The sequence below is a fragment of the Camelus dromedarius genome, chromosome 1 (assembly GCF_036321535.1).
Source record: "Camelus dromedarius isolate mCamDro1 chromosome 1, mCamDro1.pat, whole genome shotgun sequence".
Classification (NCBI taxonomy): Eukaryota; Metazoa; Chordata; class Mammalia; order Artiodactyla; family Camelidae; genus Camelus; species Camelus dromedarius.
The window spans coordinates 7,650,586-7,669,031 of NC_087436.1; positions in this window are offsets into that span (position 1 = coordinate 7,650,586).

Here is an 18,446-nt window from a genome sequence, read left to right on the forward strand (position 1 = left end):
AAAAGCATGAGAAGAGGATAGACACGATGCTGGGCTGAATGGTGGAGGAAGGAGCAAAATTCACAGTGTTATTTCCTTGTGTCTTTAAATATGATCGTGGTTTGAGGAGAGAAAATCAAGAAAATGCATCTTATACTTTCTGTGTATCAACTTAAGGTATTGTGTGAGAAAAGAGAATGTAGGAAAAATGTCAAAATATGGAAGTTAAATGAGCTTTTAGGTATAAAAAAATAAAGAGGAAATTTCAGATATGTGGGCAGCAACTATCAAGATTAAAAGACAGAACAGGGATCCAAAAAAGATGATCTTTACTGGCAAGGTAAGAATGCATACTTATGTTCACTTATAATAATAATTCTCTTATTAAAGTGAAATTTTGTAATAGTTTTATGGTTTTTGTAATGTACAATTCATATGGGGAATTGTTATGAGTCCCAAATAACAAAAATACCACTTCATTGCATTACTTTTATAGTTTGTAAAAGGATCCAATTATAACACTTATGTCTTTCAATTTTATTTATATACCAGAAATAGTTCTTTGGGGATCAATAAATATAATGTATTTACCACCAAATTGATAATTTAGAATACACTGGCAAACAACAGATTAACTAAAATCATATATTACTGAAAAAAATAGATTCAGGATCAGAAACAAACATGAAATGTCGTATTATTTGTAAGTATATAGAAATACAAGAAAATTCTCCCTTGAACTTTCAATATTCAGATAAATAATGAAGGATGACATGATAAGTAATCTCCCATTATCTGACATTTATTTTTTAACATTTAAACTAACATGTCATTCATTAGGCTTCAGTCTCTCTGGACATCAAAGTAATCATGGGATGGAGAGATCATCAATTCCTTTTCTCAGAAAATTCTCAAAACCAATTTCTGAAATAAGTAACAGTATACTATTACTGCCCTACAAGTTCAAGGTATTAACTTCCCTTTCCTCCATTATTCTATTTGTTAACTCAGAATTTATCAAGGTGACTTTATGGGGTCTCCTAAATCTGACAATGAAAAGACTTAGATAACAAAGCAACAAAGCATTTCCTGATTCCATATACATATCTTCTGTATTAAAACTAATAATATATACTTACATATAGTTGTATATAGTTGCCATTTTATCATTTTCATAATTATAATGATTATTTTTGGAAATAATAAAGTAAAACTCCTTGGGGTAGGTGTAAATTCTTAGACACGTTTATCTATGTATGTAAGTTCAGAATAGCCACCAAAATACATGTGTTTTGAACTTTAAAAAATGAGATGGGATAATAATTACAGATAAGAAATATATTTTAAAGGAGACATAAAAGCAAATGATTTTATTGTGATTGTAAATTTTAATATTATAGTAATAAAAGCTCTCTGGTTATAAAAAGGATGATTTAAGCTGCCTCATGGTTGGTTTTTCATCAATTCTCCTTTCAGATTTGTCCTCCAATAAGGCAGTGAAAAAGACAGCAGTCATTTATTGAAGGCTTACTTTATTTTCAAGGAATCTGATACTTTATACATGCACATGTATTTGTTATATTGGTTCTGAAATAGAAGTTATTATGCCATTTTGGAGGAGAAAAATCTAGGTACCAGGGATGCCAATCTTGGAATTGGTTAAGATATTCTGCAGTGTGACTTGCTCCTAGCCAAGGGGAGTGGAGCTTACTTACCAGGAGATGAAATAGTGGAAAGCTTGACAGGAGATCAGGGCAGTCAGTGTGAAATCAAAGAGGAGGCAGTGGAGATGTTAGGTAGTTAGATAAGTGGGGACACGGGACAGACAGGTGGAGGAGAGGGAGGAGGGTTTTGAAGATGGTGTTATGCCCGCCTCCAGCATAAAGGGGCTTCACTTCTAAGTGAGCGCCAGCAAGAAACCGGTTAGAACCCAGCAGCCACCACTGCATGGTAGCAGAAAGGACTTAACCAGACAAGACACAGTGTTCACTGTATCATAATTAGCATGGTGGTTCAAGCCCCCCGTGGGTTGTTCTCTGTGCCTTAAGGACATGTGCAAAAGGGGCCAAACATGACTGAGCACTCCAGGGACAAGAGCTGTCAGTCAATCAAGAGACCACCTCTAAGCGAGGGTATAAGAGAAAGGGAGATTAAAAACTGCCACTTTTGCTCCCTTGGATCAGCCTACTCTCCATACCCAGAGTTGAATTTTTACTTTTTTTGCTACACAATGCACCGTCTCCCGACTGTAAACTTATCTTTTGGGTAAGACAAGAACTCGGATCTTTACCTTTTGTGGGTAACAGAAAGCTACTGGACTGGGATGGACTGGGATGCAGGTGGCGTAGCAGAGAGCAGAGTGGTTCTATGACTTCTTCCTCCACCTCCGATCATGTGCCAAAGCCTTGATGATAACAGGGCACCCCTGAGAGTGGCTGAGCCTTGGACTTAAGGAAGATAGTCACAGGAGACTGACTTTCCATGGAGGTGATCGTCTTGTAGTCTGGGGTTCTAGGAGCAGAAGCTGCTAGCTGATGGTACCACAAATGTGCCCAGAAAAGTGTGACCTTGCAGATTGTTATTTCATGAGTTTAAGGCTCACTGGTCAGGAGAAGGGCAGAGAATCCCAAAGGATTATGTGGTACTAGGGAAAGTTGGATCAGTTTCAATTGGGGAAGGCTATGTGAAATTTAACTTACGTGTGACTAAAAATTACTTAACAGGACATTCTAAAGCTAGAATTTAAAAAAAATGAATATTCTAATCACTTGCTTAAAATTTGGAGAAATGCTAAAGTTTGGAAAAACAAGAGTTGCTGAAATAATTTTAATTAGAACCTTGTCTTCACACGCTCAAGTTTTGACGTTCTCTCAGGTGAGATTTCCTTGAATAGCTCATCTTATGTTTGAAGTCACAATACTTCTGGTCATATTGGGATAATTGTAAAATTGAATTCTGCTACATTTTAAGTACATTTTTAACTGAAGGAATACTTGTTTTTACTCCAAAGCTTATCATGCAAATCTTTATGGTGAGTACTGACTCACAATGCCGTCTTTGAGGCAATCCACCCATTAGTGGGTAGAGGGATTGGCTAATCCCTTTTTTTTTTTTTTTTTCAGATGAGGAGGTGTAACTGAGCAGGAACCTGGGGGACCTTCCAGGGTCAGACCCCCTCCCCATACCCTCTGCTGTAGCTCCTCTCTGAAGTACCCAGATCATAGCATCTCATGTATATTTCCTGAGTGTTTCAGTTGCTGAAAACCACCACCAAAGGGAAGAAATGGATGACCACACGTACATAGCCCCAGACCTTGTAGGGGTTGATAGTGTTGATGCCCTGTTCACTCAACGCCAACCAATCAGAGGATTGTGCACAAGCTGTGCGTAATTGCTTTTTTCTTTGTTTTCACTAGAAATTAAAGTTTTTAAGAGTTGAGGATTCTAATTATATACGTCATTAAAGCTACTAAAAATAATAAAGGAAACGTTTCAGTATACAGTAGAAAAGTGGGTTATATGTTTTGAGTTAAAAACTGTTTTGTCTTAAAGCTGTTTGTTCTAGATGGGAAAAAAAATGAGGAACAAATTAATATAGATACAGAAAGCTGGGGAAAGTTTGTAGAAATGGAGTCCTTAAAAAGGAGTTTTGTGTATAGCCAGGATGAGATTAGGTTAAACTTATGTAGGTAAGTGGATTTTGTTATTAAAAGTAGACAAGTGCAAGACTGGATTTGGTTCCTCTCTGTTAAGAGAACAGGCTTGCTTGCTTGTGATAACAGAGGCTTCTTCTGATAACAGATTGTGTGAGACTTCTTGGTGTTGCTGACAAACTTCCTATCAAATTCTAATCAAAGCTGTTTTGACGTCAGCTAACTTTGGGATGCTTCAGAGGTCCCTTGAGACACCTGAAAGAAAAATATTTAAGTAGGATTGGTTGCTATGTTAAATTACATGGCATTGTCAAATGAGTGACAAGCCTCCTCAGATTATGTGATACAGATAAATATTATTAATACAGACATTGTGAAAATTAAGGTTTCTGAAATTTAGATCTGTCCTGGTATAAAGCTATCGGTCTGATTCTAGTTGTTCTAGCTATAATTCTAGTTCTAGTCTAGTTATCTTAAAAGGTTGTATGCCACAGCAACTTGATTAAACTTCTTTGTCAAAAATGTAACAAGATCTTTAACCTTGCCTTTTTAAGACTTGTCATTTAGAGACATAATTAAGTTGATACTTTGCAAAACTGCTTCATCTTCAATAAGAGTCATAAAAAGGACTTTTTGACAAGTACAGGTTTCTTTTAAATCATACTGCTGAGCTGGGCAAGATATTTAAAAAGTCTAGTGAAAACTCTGGTTTTATAAAACTGTTAGTAAAAAGGATTAATTACATAAGAATGAGTTAACTGGTGACTATGGTTGTAATTTCTTGGTTTTGTCTGAAACATTCCTGGCTTTGAACCTATATTTTCTAAGTGAATTCTTTATCAGATGTTTGTCTTCCTATCCATACAAACTGACTGTACTTCAATAAAAGTATATTTTAAAAGAAGAAAGTTATTTTACTTCCAACCACATTGTTGCCCCCAGTGTTTAGGATGGAAAGAGAAATTCGCTAATGGAGTAATCATAGCATAACTACTCAGGATGCACAACAGTGCTTTGCTCTGTGTCTGCTGTTGAAAACACGTGTACCGTGCTCATGTAATAATTGGGTAGAAGTGATGAAATGTATGGCCTGCAAATTGTGTCCCCATTATTATATTTCTGAGCCTGTTCATGACATCTGGTTAGTTCCCCCCCCAACCCCCAGCATGTGGATAACTAAGCAAATATAAAGGAGGCCCGGCACTGAGGGACATGATCTGAACCTGGGGTGGGAGCCATCACCCCAGCACTGAGGGAAGGATATTTTCATCACCAGTGCTTTCTACTGAAAGATTTGCAATCAACAGGGGAAATGATGGGAAAATCTGCACACACTGAGGTGTGGGGAAGTCATTCTGGCTTATATATAGTTTAACTTAAATTTTACTGACCAAAACTCCCTGTTTTATGGCCTGTAGGACATGCATTGTACACCTGCTTTGGCCTTGAGGAGGGGATGCACTTGAAAGTCAAAGTGGAGTCGCTGTGGTTCAGACAGTCAAGGGAAAACTAAGTGGCCAGGGCGGGTGTGATGACAGACACGTTCTTGTATCGTGGAGCACTCGAATTTTCTGAGCTGTGTCAGACTCGGGAGACCACCAACAGTGCTCAAAGCAGTGCCTGCTGGCAGCTGCAACCTTATGACCTCAAGGTCTCCTCTTGTAACTATTAAAATTTTAGACAATAAGTGGGATATTTGAGGCATAAAGCTTGCTTTCTATTTTTTGTTACATATTTAGAATGTAATTCTCAACAATAGGATAATACACTGCACTCCTTTATATTTGGCCCCTATAATGACCCTACTGATTGATCCCTTTACATCCACCCTTCATCCTTCCATTCCACTGCAGTGAGAAAAATCATTTCTAAATAAAAATCCCTATATTTAGTTTTCTGCTGAATCCCCCTGCCTCCTTTTGACCTCCTTATAATTCTTAAGTACTTTCCACTACTGATAAGATAAATCTCAAAGTACTTGTGTGACTGAGCAGGACCCTGGGGGGGGCCTTCCAGGGTCAACCCCCTCCCCCATGTCCTCTGCTGTAGCTGCTCTCTGAAGGACCCACATAATAGTATCTCATGTGTATTTCCTGATTGTTTTTGATGCTAAAAACCACCACCAAAGGGAAGAAATTAACTACTTGATGATGGAGGGCATATGGCCCCCAGGCCTTCTGGCACCTGGGGGTTGATGATGTTGACCGCCCTGTTACCTCCACATCAACCAATCAGAGAATGATTGTGCCTGAGCTGCAACCCGCCTCCCTCACCTGGCCTTTAAATATGTTTTGCTGAAATCCTTTGGGGTTTTCTTAGGCCTAAGCCACCCTGTCCGCCTTGCTCAGCCCTGCAATAAACCTTTCTCTACTCCAAACTTTCATGTTGCAGTTTGTTTGGCCTTGTGGGGTGGTGGGCACATGAACTTGCCTTTGGTAACACTTGGATGGTCTGGACGTTCAGCTTCCATTCTCACTTTGCATCACTTGCTACCTTGTGTTTTCTGTGTCCCAGTCGCTCCCAGGGACTCCTGATGGTCCTCAGAGGCTTGATGTGTTTTTCCCTTGCCAGGAAGGATTTTCTACCCTCTTCCCTAGTTAACTCCCACATGTCTTCCCTGTTCACCAAGTCAACTGCTATGGATGGGCAAATTGCAGTATAGTTCTCCTTTCTGGCCTTTATCACCCTCTGAATTTTTATTTTTATTTGCATGGCTATTTAATCTCTCTCTCACCTCATTAGAATGTCAGAATGTGGGTTCACAATATATTATTGCATTTTTGATAATGTAGTAAACTGAGTGAGTTATATAGAAAAACTCAGAAATAGAGAAATAGAAGAGATTGACAGGTTGACTTTCTCTTATGTATACTTTAAAATAAAAAACTCTTTCAAAAGTCCTATTTCAGACTACATCTGACAAAGTTTGTACAAAGAAAATATGTTAATATCTACCATGGATTCAGTAAGTCTGGAAATCATTTTTACCCCCAAATATAGACATATTATTATGTGGGGATAGACCAGATATAGAAAAAAATCACAAATTGTATTCTTGCTTTTCTAATTTTAGAAAGAATAAAATTTATATTTGGATATTTCACAGGATAATTATAATGGGCTATATATTCTCTATTACTGAACCAAAATTTCAAAAGCTAACAATTTGATTTCTAAAACTTTCCACTGAGCTAACATTCCATATTATTCTCCTTGATTATTGCTTGTCTTTCTTTTCATTGTTATTTTTTTATTAGCAAACTGAAAACTTGGTAAAATAATGTTGAATGTTTTGGATGTTCATGCTAGGAAAATCATCAACCTGAGATTGCAATCAATATCCTTACTCAGATTTCTTATTAGACCTTCAAATTAAACTTCTGGGAGAACATGAATTTCTCCCTCCAAGCTCCAAGGCTGGAGTCATCTGGCATATACATTTGTCTGGATGCTAGCAACATTTCATTTGAGCCAGTTTACTTCATCAGTGATCTCAAGGCTGTATAACATATAACACAACCCTAGGAAAGAGGACAGTGCTCTCAGTCATGAGCACGGCGCTCATTTCTCTTTCTCTTATTTCCAGGCGAACACAGCTTGGTCCAAACACTTTCTTAAACTCAAGGCTAAAAACCTATAACAAGTTCTCTTTTCATCCGAAGGTCCCTGAAAATTCTGCTAAGTCTGTACACCAGGTATAGGGTCTGTCCTGAATTTATGATAAGTATTTGAGGGATATTAATTCAGAAAAATACTTAAAATTAGTACCATGTGTTCAAGTATATGCTTAGTTTTGTTTAATAATGTTTGTTTTTATTATTATAAATTATATGGAAATATTACCAGAAGTATTAATGCACTAACAATATTACATGGCTGACAGAAAGATTTAACTTCCTCCTACTTCAAAAATTAGTTCTAAAATCATTCTGTCTTTTTCTGAGTATCTGCTGTCTGTTAGTCAAAATGCCAGTGATGGTCTTCTCAAAGCCTAGCTTCTAATTTAAATTGATAAATGTACTTTAAAACCAATTTATAAAGATGGCATCTTCTCATCAACTTCTGAGCTTCACTTTGGGTGCACCAAAGTCCTGTCTTTTACTCCTTAATTGGCAATTCTGTGCTAGAAAAGTGTTCCTCATCTTTTCTCTACATGACCTTGGGGTCCAATTCCTAAGATTTCAGTTTCCTTACTAAAGCATTTCCTCAGCACCTGCCTGTTACATGAGAGCTTGCAAGTGCCATCCTGGAAATTGGCCTTGAAGTGAAAAGGCTGCTTGCAGAATGTAAACACCAGCCAAGCTGCTCTGACTTTGCATCAGCATCCACGAGGTCAGCTTGCCCTGTGCCTTGTTCTCAGCTAAATGTCTCATTTTAAAAACTGCAGTTAACTTTCCCTATTATGCAATATATTTAAGATATCAATGCATATACCCTTCTCCTATGAAAAAAATGACATGAAACTGTTTATAATTCTCTGCCACTCTCCATGGATGTACCTGAAATGTTTATAAATTTCACTCTGATGAGCTTTCAAAAGCTTAAACACAATGATAAAAGACACCTACGAGAACGGTACAACTCGGATGAAGTTAAATTCCTCTGCAGACAAAAGAGACACAAATAAAGGCCAAAATGAAATATCCAGGGAGTTTTACCCAGGAGCCAGAGAGCTGAGAGGCCATATGCAAGAAATTCACAGCCGAGATAATTGAGAACAGAAATTGAGAAACACACGGCACTAATTTAATATGTGTTGTGTGGTCAATGCCATCACCTTCCCTCCCTCCTGCACAATCTTCAGTAAAACATCTATTTCTCATTGATACTGACGGGTGAATTTTCTTTGGGGGGACAACCAGGCTGTCAGTGGACTGGTGACAGATGGGTTTCAGTGTGTACTCACTTTGTGGGTTCAAAACAAAACTCCCCACCCTGTCTCCCATTTGGCTGTTTATTGTTACAATTTGTTGATGTAGATTATCCTCCCTCTTTATATCTACCTAGGCGCTATGGACTGAATGTTTTTGTCTCCCCCACAAATTCATATGTTGAAACTTATCTAATTGAGGCTTATCTAATTATTTTTTTCTCTTTCATTTATCCCTCCCCCGGACTACACACACACAATCAGGGAGTTGTGTTGATGTTTGCTCTAAACTATAGTTCACATTTTTTACTTCTTTCTATGTTCTACTATCTTACTTTAAGCTAATATCTGTAGTTACTTATTATTATTTGCAATAAGCTTCTAAATTCTACCTCTGTCTTTCTCCACAACCAGAGAAACTATATTTTAAAAGCATAAATTGTATCACGTTCTTACCAAAGGCCAGTTTGTGTGCCCAACACACCATGAGGTCAAAAAAACCAAAATGTCAGAGTTTGGAGCAGAGAAAGGTTTATTGCAGGGCCCAGTAAGGAGGATGGGGGTGGCTTATGCCCAAGAAAACCTGAACTCACCCCAAGGGTTTCAGCAAAGCCTATTTAAAGACAGGTGAGGGAGAGGGTTGTAGGTATGTGATCAGCTTATGCACGTTTCTCTGTTTGATGTTGAGGGAACAGGGCTGTCGACACTATCAGCATCTAAGTGCCAGAAGGCCTGGGGACCACGTGCTCTCCATCATCAACTAGTTAATTTATTCCCTTTGGTGGTGGTTTTTAGCATCTGAAACAGTCAGGAAATATGCACGAGATACTATCATCTGGATGCTTCAGAGAGGAGCTGCAGCAGAGGACATGGGGGAAAGGGTATGTCCCTGGAAGGCTCCACAGGGTCCTGCTCAGTTCCAACATCATTCCTCTGATTAAAGCCCTTCTGTCTTCCTGTACAAGTCAGATGCAATCAACCTCATTACACGGGTCTGCAAGGCCTTTTGCGATCAGAGGCCTGAGTAACTCAGCAACGCCTCCATCACCAACCTCCTGCACTCAGTCACACCACTTTCCTTTCCCTTTTTCAATACGCACAGCTCTTTCTTGCTTTAGAAACTTCTCTTCTCTCTGAATGGAAATGTTTGCTTCTCTCTGATTGGATGTTGGCATCGCTCTCTTACTCCTCCATAATGAGGTGTTCCTCTAACATCTTACCTGGAGAACAACTTCCAACTCCATCCCCTTGTTGTTTGTTTTCTTCCCTGTGCTGAGCACAGTTTGCAATTATCTTCTGCATCTGTTAATTTTCTTGTTTATTCTCTCTTGTCATCACCACCATGTGTGCTTCTTGAGGGAAGATATCTCCTCCATCATGCTGGCTGATGAATGCCCGAAGTGTAGCACGTCACCTTGTTATTAGTGCAACCTGACAAATATTTGTCGAATAAACAAATAAATAAATGAATGAATGGACCAAGGAGCCCTCTAAAACCTCTGCAGCTTCTCACCAGGGTACCTGTACTTCTAAATTAATTATGCATATATACCTAATTTTAGTACAAAACGAATAAAATTGGAGAAAGAGCTAGTTATTTTTCTGTGTGTCCCTCTGAAGTATTTCATAAAATGCAGGCCTAAACTGCATATGCCAGAACGAATAGACCTTCTAAGATTATAATTTATACAAAAATCAAAAAATCAATATAGGGGTTTGCCTTTCTAATTATGAAATGCAGGTGCACTGAGCATTATCTATATTAGACACATTTCACTTTGTATAAAACATATTGTATTATTTATTTTTTCCTTTTTTTACACAAAAGGGATCATATGATACACACTAATTTATCCCTTGCTTTTTTTGAATTTAATATATTTGGGGGATATTTCCACAGTATATGGCTTCCTCATTTTTTACTAGTTACATTTCACTGTATTATGTTCTACAATTTAATTTATAGCACTAGTTGCCTATTGGTGAAATATGGAGAGTTATCAATCTTTTTCATTATAAAAAATGCTTCAACAAATAGCTTTAACATAAGTCATTTAAAATATACTAGTATAATTCCAGGTTAAGTTCCCAGAATAAAGATTAGACGTAAGATTATATGTCCTTTTTGATATTCAGGATAGGAACTTGAAAATTTTTGTCCCTGAACTTTAACATTCCTATATATATATATTCATATTTTATTTAGGGAATTCTGAATAGTAGTATTTTAAGTTGTACATTTAACAAGCTCTGGAATTATGTTTCAAATTTTCTGTTCTATTTTGCACTTACGCACAATCCCCAATAACACTAGGGATAATTCTTTTTCCCCCATTATAGCAAGAACATAAGCCAAAAACACACACCAGATCCTTCAGCATTTAAATCTAACGTTATATTTTCTGTCAACACATTTTGTAAGAAAAACAGTAGGTCTCACTTTGAATTGCATATCCGAATCACCTGTTTTAGGTTTTTAGAGATCATACTTTTTTGAATTTTTAACCCTACATGATCCTCATCTTTCTCTGTGTTTCACAGGTTATTCTGAAATATATCTATATTTGAGAAAAAACTGATCTTAAATATCTAAGATATTTTGTACTCTTACTTAAAACCTGAATTTCAGTTATTAGCTAGTCAACTCACTTTTACTTTTCTTTTTTTTTTTTTAAACATTCTTATTTATTTTTTGTCCTTTTTGGTGGGGGAGGTAATTGGGTTTTTATTTATTTATTTTAATGGAGATATTGGGGATTGAACCCAGGACCCTGTGCATGCAAGGCATGCACTCTACCACTGAACTATACCCTCCTCTCCAACTTTTAAATTTCTAACACCCTCTATGCACCATCTTGATAAGTCACTGGAGGTCTGGTTGGAGTAATCTAGAACACATGACAATCATAGAATATATGTTCTGGACCAACGTAACCCTAATTAACATGGGACATATTTACCGTTATCACTACAACATGCAGGGTATTATCCAAACATTTGAATTTCAGAAGTTATATAAACTTTTTTTTTTTTGCTAATAAATCATCTCCCGTTTCTCACATTGCAATGCAGAGCCATATGGTTTGCTAGTGATTGGAACTGCTTAATGCTGCTTCCTAAGATTCTATTTTACACAGAATTAATAAGATATGGGCTTACTTTATTCGCCAAGATGGACGGATTAGACAACATAATATGAACAGGGAGTAAGAGATTCCTAAAGAGGATGTCAGTTAAGTTGATAATAGGCAATAAAGCCCCAGGGCAGAGACATAATAATGATTTCTAACGAAGATCAGCAGCAAACTGAAAGTTAAGACAATTTACAATAGAAATGTCTATAAAAAAGCCATTAAACAAAGAAAAAAAAAATCAAGTCATAAATTTCCAGCTAGCCTAATGATGCATTAAGGAGTGACTCTGCTTCATGAGAATATATTGTGACTTTGGGGAAAAAAAGACTTGTACTTAAATTGTTATTTTATATCATTAATATATTCAAGAAATAGTTTCCAAAGTAGGATGAACACTGATAAAAAGTGTCCTACATCCCCAAACTACTCTATCATTATCTGAAAAGAACTGTTCAGTATCCACTTACTAATCTCTGGCTCAGTTGCCAGAGGGATGGACCTAATAGTTTGTACCGAGTGGCATATCTCACAAGAAGTGAAGACACTTGGACCAGTCGTGTTTATGGCAAGAATGTGGACCATACACCCCCTTAGGTCAGGCTTCCTAAGCAAGAAGGAAGTCATGGGAAGGCTACTCAAGATATTTTCCTTTATCTCTTTCCTTCATCTTTTTCATTGTTACACTCTTCATTTTATCAATTTCAATGCTGCTAATGTTTACAGAAAATTTATTTTTGAGGTTTAATATCAGAATTCAATGTTGACAGTATCTTCTTGGTATTGAAATAGCCAATACATTTCAACAGTTTCAAAATGTTAATTCAGCTCTATTATGTTTCAGATGTCATTTTACTTTGTTTGCACTATGCTGAGCATAAGATTTGTCTATATTTTGAAAAATGCAATAGAAAACATTAATAAAACATTAGTATAAATTGTGTTGAGAAGGAGGTTGTACCAATCAAATACAATTAAATATGTTCAAAACATTGACTTTGGAAACAAATTTTAAATCATAGTAAATCCAGTTTTAATATGTATTTCTATTTTCTTGCATGCCTTTACCTTAAGTCAGATTTGCAAGTTTTGTGCCAAAAACCTTGGAAAAACATAACAAGGTAAAAATGTAACTAGTGTTTGGTTCTAAGGATAATTCAGTACCAGAAAGAAAAACAAAGTGAAGAAAAATTACATTTCTTCAAAAAATTTATCCAATGAACAGTTACACATTAAATGTTTAGCAAAACTACTAAGATACTAGTTGATGGCAAGAAAATGCCTAAGATACTTATCAGCAAAGCTAATAATAATAAGGAAATTCTTAAGTCTTTTACAATTTATAAAATGCATTCATCTGGGTTTTGAATATTACGTGTCTTGAAAACTGCATTTCCTGTTCCTCTTGGCCTGCATTTAAGCTGGTGACGTGGAAGGTACAAGTACGTAGAGTTGCAAGTTTTGTTTCCAGTCTTGGCTCTGCCACTTGGTAGTGGGATTGGGCAGAGCATAACCTTTCTATGAGCCCTATGAGTTAATCTGATCCCTAAAATAAGCTATTTATACATGCTATCTCTTATATTAATCAATGAACTCCTCCGTCCTTTCCAGTGGTTGAAAAATAATTATACAGTTTTAAGATAAAAGGGTATGTATCTCTTGGTGACATCCTCTAGTCATCTAAATTGTTCATTAGAGTTTTTACATCTTACAGGGCAAAGGTTGACAAACTTTTCCTGGAAAGTGCCAGGTAGTAAATATTTTCTGTCTTTTGGACATACTGGCTCTTTTGTAACCAACTCTGCTGTTGTACCAGGAAAATAGACACAGACAACACATGAAAAAAAAAAAGGTGTGGATTTGTTTCAATAAAATGCTGTTTACAAAAACAGGCAGCAGCTGCAGGCTGCCCCACCATGTTCTGGAGGGAGAAGGTAAAGATAATAGAAGATGATTGTTAAGAAGATTGTTCAGAAGTGAAGCTTGAATAAGAGACAGGAGGAAGATTATTGATAAAACAAAACAGACTTCAGACAATATTGTACACTCTGTCACTCCATTTTATGAAATTAGTAAGATTATTTCCAAAAATTTGCAAAGTATAAAGAGTAGTGATAGGTTTTCTATTCAAATATTATGACATAAGTTGTGTATTAATTTTATATCACGTATGTTAAAGTTGACTACTCTCTTGATTTTAGGGTGCCTCATTTTTCTCCTTCAATTATTTTGTATGTACAAATATTATGTGTAAACACTGTATATATGTAAACATTATACATATATAACTCTCTCTCTCTCTCCATATATATACGTATATATATGGAGAGAGAGAGAGATTAGAGAAAGTCATATAGCTGGAATCATACAATATGTGTGTATTCACTCAGCAATATGTATTGGAGTTTCCTCCATGTCTTTCTCATGACTTAATAGCTATGAAAGATGACATTCTGGAACAATTTAAAACAGAGCCAGAGCAGCCACTCCAGAGGAACTACCTTCATGTCCTGTTTTCTGTGCCTTTGAACTGGTACATTTCAAGAAGTCAGCAAAGAAATGAGACTATCTTGCTAAAAGGATGGATAAAAGTGAACTTCAACCTAGGGACCACTTCACCTGATCAATGAATGAAGTACAAATCTAGCTTTACCTCATCTTTTACCAATTAATGCTTCACCTAATTGATTACCTCATCTTGCTTCAATAACCTTTTTTTAAAAAAAACAATTTACTTCACCTTCCTTCTGAACTCCTATCCTGTAGTAGGACACTGTTTAGATTTCTTACCTTAATCTGTGTGCTCCAAATTGCAATTTGTTGATCTCAAACAGTTGAACTGGACTCTTATTTTTTTAGAATTATTCATTTTTTTCACCAAATAACATTCCATTGTTTGGATGTACAGTAGTTTCTTTTATCCATTCATCTACCAAAGACATCTTGATTGCTTTCAAGTTTTGATAATTATGAGTAAAACTATTAACATCCCTGGTCAGGATTTTGTGTGGACATATCTTCAACTCCTTTAGGCGAATATCAAGGAGTGCCATGGCTGAATTGTATGGTAAAAGTTTGTTTAGTTTTGTAAGAAACTGCCTAACGGTCTTCCAAAGTATCTGTACCATTTGACATTCCCGTCAGCAATGAATGAGGGTTCCTGTTGCTCCACAGTCTCGTCAGCATCTGGCGTTGTCAGCGTTCTGGGCGATGGCCGTCCTAATAGGGGTGCAGTTACATCCCATTGTTTTAGTTTTTATTTCCTTGATGGCATATGGTGTAGAACATGTTTTCATATGCCTATCTGCCATCTGTATATCTTTTTTGATAAACTATGCCTTAAGGTCTTTTGCCCATTTTTAAATTTGGTTGTCTGTTCCATTATTGAGTTTTAAGAGTTCTTTCTGTATCTTGGGTAGCAGTCCTTTATCAGATGCGCCTTTCTCAAATATGTTCTTCCAGTCTGTGACTCAGCTTTTCATTCTCCTGACAGTGTCTTTCAAAAACAGAAAGTTTAAGTTTACCGAAGTCCAGTTCATCAGTTTTTTCCTTTCATGGATTCTGACGTTACCTAGTTTTGTGAACTAGGTAAGCTCTGTCTCGAATTATTGATTTATTTATGTTTCCATGAGTTTCTGCCTTTTACTATGCCTTGTAATTTTTTTTTTTTGGTAGCTGGACATGTACTGGGTAAAAGAAGCTGCCATAAATAGGTCTTTAGTAATGTGTTGCTGAGGTGTAGGAACATGGGAAGCATCCTGAGATTAGGTCTGTGATTAGGTCTCGGGTGTGTCAGTGAGCCTGTACCTCTGGACTTCGCAGGTGGGGCAGGATGGCTAAAGTAAGCCGGTATTTCCCTTTCCCACATGGAAGGCTAGAACTGGCTAGAGTTGGATGTTTCCTTTCCCCCAGGTCAACTAAGCTTTGATAAAACTCCAGCAGGTTAATCTCCAGCTAGTTTCTTCTGAAGGCAGAACTTACTAAGAACAGAGCAATTCAGGATGTTTCAAAAGGCTTCCTTTTCTTCTCCTCCTTCAGGAAGCATGAGGAAACTTAGCTGATATTCCCTGCAAGAACAAGGTCAAGCTCCTGGAAATAAAAATTAACGTGGAGCCCCCTGTGACTAGGGCCCCTGGAGTTTTGACTGTCAGTCTTGTCTGCACTGAGCCGTCGGCCCTCTGTTAGTTACCATCCAGGTTTCCCTCCCCTGCGCTGGGCCCCACAGAGGTCTCAGCTCGTGGGCTCCTACTCAGATGAATTGTGATTCTTTTTATTTGCTGGTGGGCTCTCCAATTTTGCCTGTTGTGATGTTATAGTCTGAATGTCTGTGTCCCCCCCCCCCCCCAAATTCACATGTTGAAAATCTAAAGCCGAAGGTGGTGGTGTTAGAAAGTAGAACTTCGGGAGGTGATTAGGTCATGAGGACCCTCAAGAATGCGATTAATACCCTTAGAAAAGAGGCCCAAGGGAGATCCCTGGCTCTTTCCACCGTTTTAGGACACAGAGAGGTCAGCGGTCTGTAACCGGGCCTTCACCAGAACCCAGCCCTGCGGGCACCCTGACCTTGGACTTTCAGACCTCCCCGACTGTGAGGAATAATTTCTGACACTGGTAAGCCATCCAGTCTGCGGTATTTGCTACAGTAGCCCAAACGGACTAAGATAAGCAGTCCGCCTTGTGACCTTACTTCTGTTATAGACCAGAGGAGAGCTGGTACTTTCAGTTCAGTTTTTTGACTTGGTGTTGGGACAAAGCGGTGCTTGCCAAGTTTCTTACATGGTGGACTGGAAACTGGAAGTCTAACTTGATTTTTTAAACAGTAAATTTTATCCTTAATGTATCTTGTCGGACTAACCATAAACTGTAAGTACATATAATGTATATTATTTGCCTTCATTTTGCATACAGTCATCTCGACAATCTATAAAACCTTCACTAAATGTCTGGCTGAAGTAATTGTTTTTAAGTGTTCTTTTTGAAGGCTATACGAACTTCTGTGCTTAATAACAAGAGAATTTTTCTGCTTATCACAATCAGTTACTTCAGTTCTAGTTAACACAATGATGAATTAAAAACCTCTAATCAGTATAGACTTTTAAAAAAATTTAATTCCCATAAAGTGTCATTAAATATAAACTGTCCAGACATGTAAGCATCAATCATATAAATCACGTTAAAGATGCTACTTAGTCCCTGATTTATTTTAAACAACATTGAATCTCATTAACATTCCAGTTATATACTTTGAATATTAATTATTGTGGATATTTTTGAGATACCTTGTCAACTTAAAGTCATTAAGGAATGAATAAATGAATAAATAAATAAAAATAAATAAGTAGTCTTGAACCAACTATTTCTTTTTCTCCCGTTGTATATATATTGCAAAGCTTGCACAAAAAAGATAAAATATAAAAATTGACAATCAACCACCTAAAAAAATTAATTGAGTATTTAGAAGAAATTTTTTTTTAGCATTTAGTATCCAAAGAGAAGTATGGTATGGCTTCAGTGATAATATGGAAAAATGAATCATGTAATTATAGGTATGTTTTTATTTTATAGTTTTGAGGATTATCTGTACTATTTATAAGATATATCCATTATGATTTATTACATGATGGTAATTATTACATTTAATAAGGCAGTAAAATCATACAATTCACCACCAGGGCAACCTTTATATACACAGGTCTGCTAAACACGTTCTTTTCAGAAAATGAGTGTTTGGGTTCCTTATTTATACTAATAGAATTATTTTATATTTGTATAATAAATTTGATAATGACTCAAAAATTTTTTTCCAATAAATCACAATATGTTTTTAAAAATTAAAATATTAAAAGCAAGCTGTATTCTATTTCAACTACATGAATGTCCATGCTGCTCTTTGGAAGGATTCCTTGATATGATCACATTGTATAAACTGAGAGGATTGTTTCTGAAAATATCACTAAAGCTTAGGCAATGTTATTTGTTTAGATACTGCTTCCCTCCTCGCTTTTCCAAACATTTGTATCAAAGGAAGAAATGTAATTAAACTGTTTCATTAAAATCCAGGCGAAAGCTGAATTATGTTTCGGTTTTATGCATTTGTTCCTGATATTCCTCCTTCGTGGAATGTCTTTCCATGCCTGTCTTCCTGGTCCTAGTTCTTACCTCTTCTGTATTGGACTCATCCTGGTTATTGCAGGATTGCCCCACAGTATTGTAACAATTCTTGTCTGCATTATGAACTTTGGTCTTAAATTACCACACTTCCCAGCATATAGCGGGCTTTCCAGTAGATATTAAGGATGTTCCAGCTTTTGAATGGATTTGAAACTTTGTAATGATGGCTACAAGTTTAATACTATTTCCACATCCCTCATCACATGCCTAATTGCCAATCCCAATGCCTGGTGTTCAGTTTTCTGCAGTGACCTTTTTACTTCTCTGCAGTATTTGCCAATTTTGAACAATACTGCCATCTTGTACTCTTTGTGCTCTGGTTTTGGCCATATCACTTTCCAGGCAATTTTGTTCATGTTTCTCCAGAAATATCTTAGATTTGGGTCATCTCAATTTTTTTCAATTTCTGCCTTGTTCTGTTTTCTTGTTCTGTGCTTTTCTCTGGCCAATCTTACCTGCTTCTGTTACTTAAATTATTAGCTATTCCCTGATGGGAATACTAATGAGTCATTTTTATTAGACGCTTTCCTAATATTAGAAAATTAATTTGCACTCTTTCAACTAATTCTCATCAGACCCAGTGGTGTAGATTCTCATATTGTTTCCACAGCACAAATAAGGAAAACGAGAGATTAAACTGCG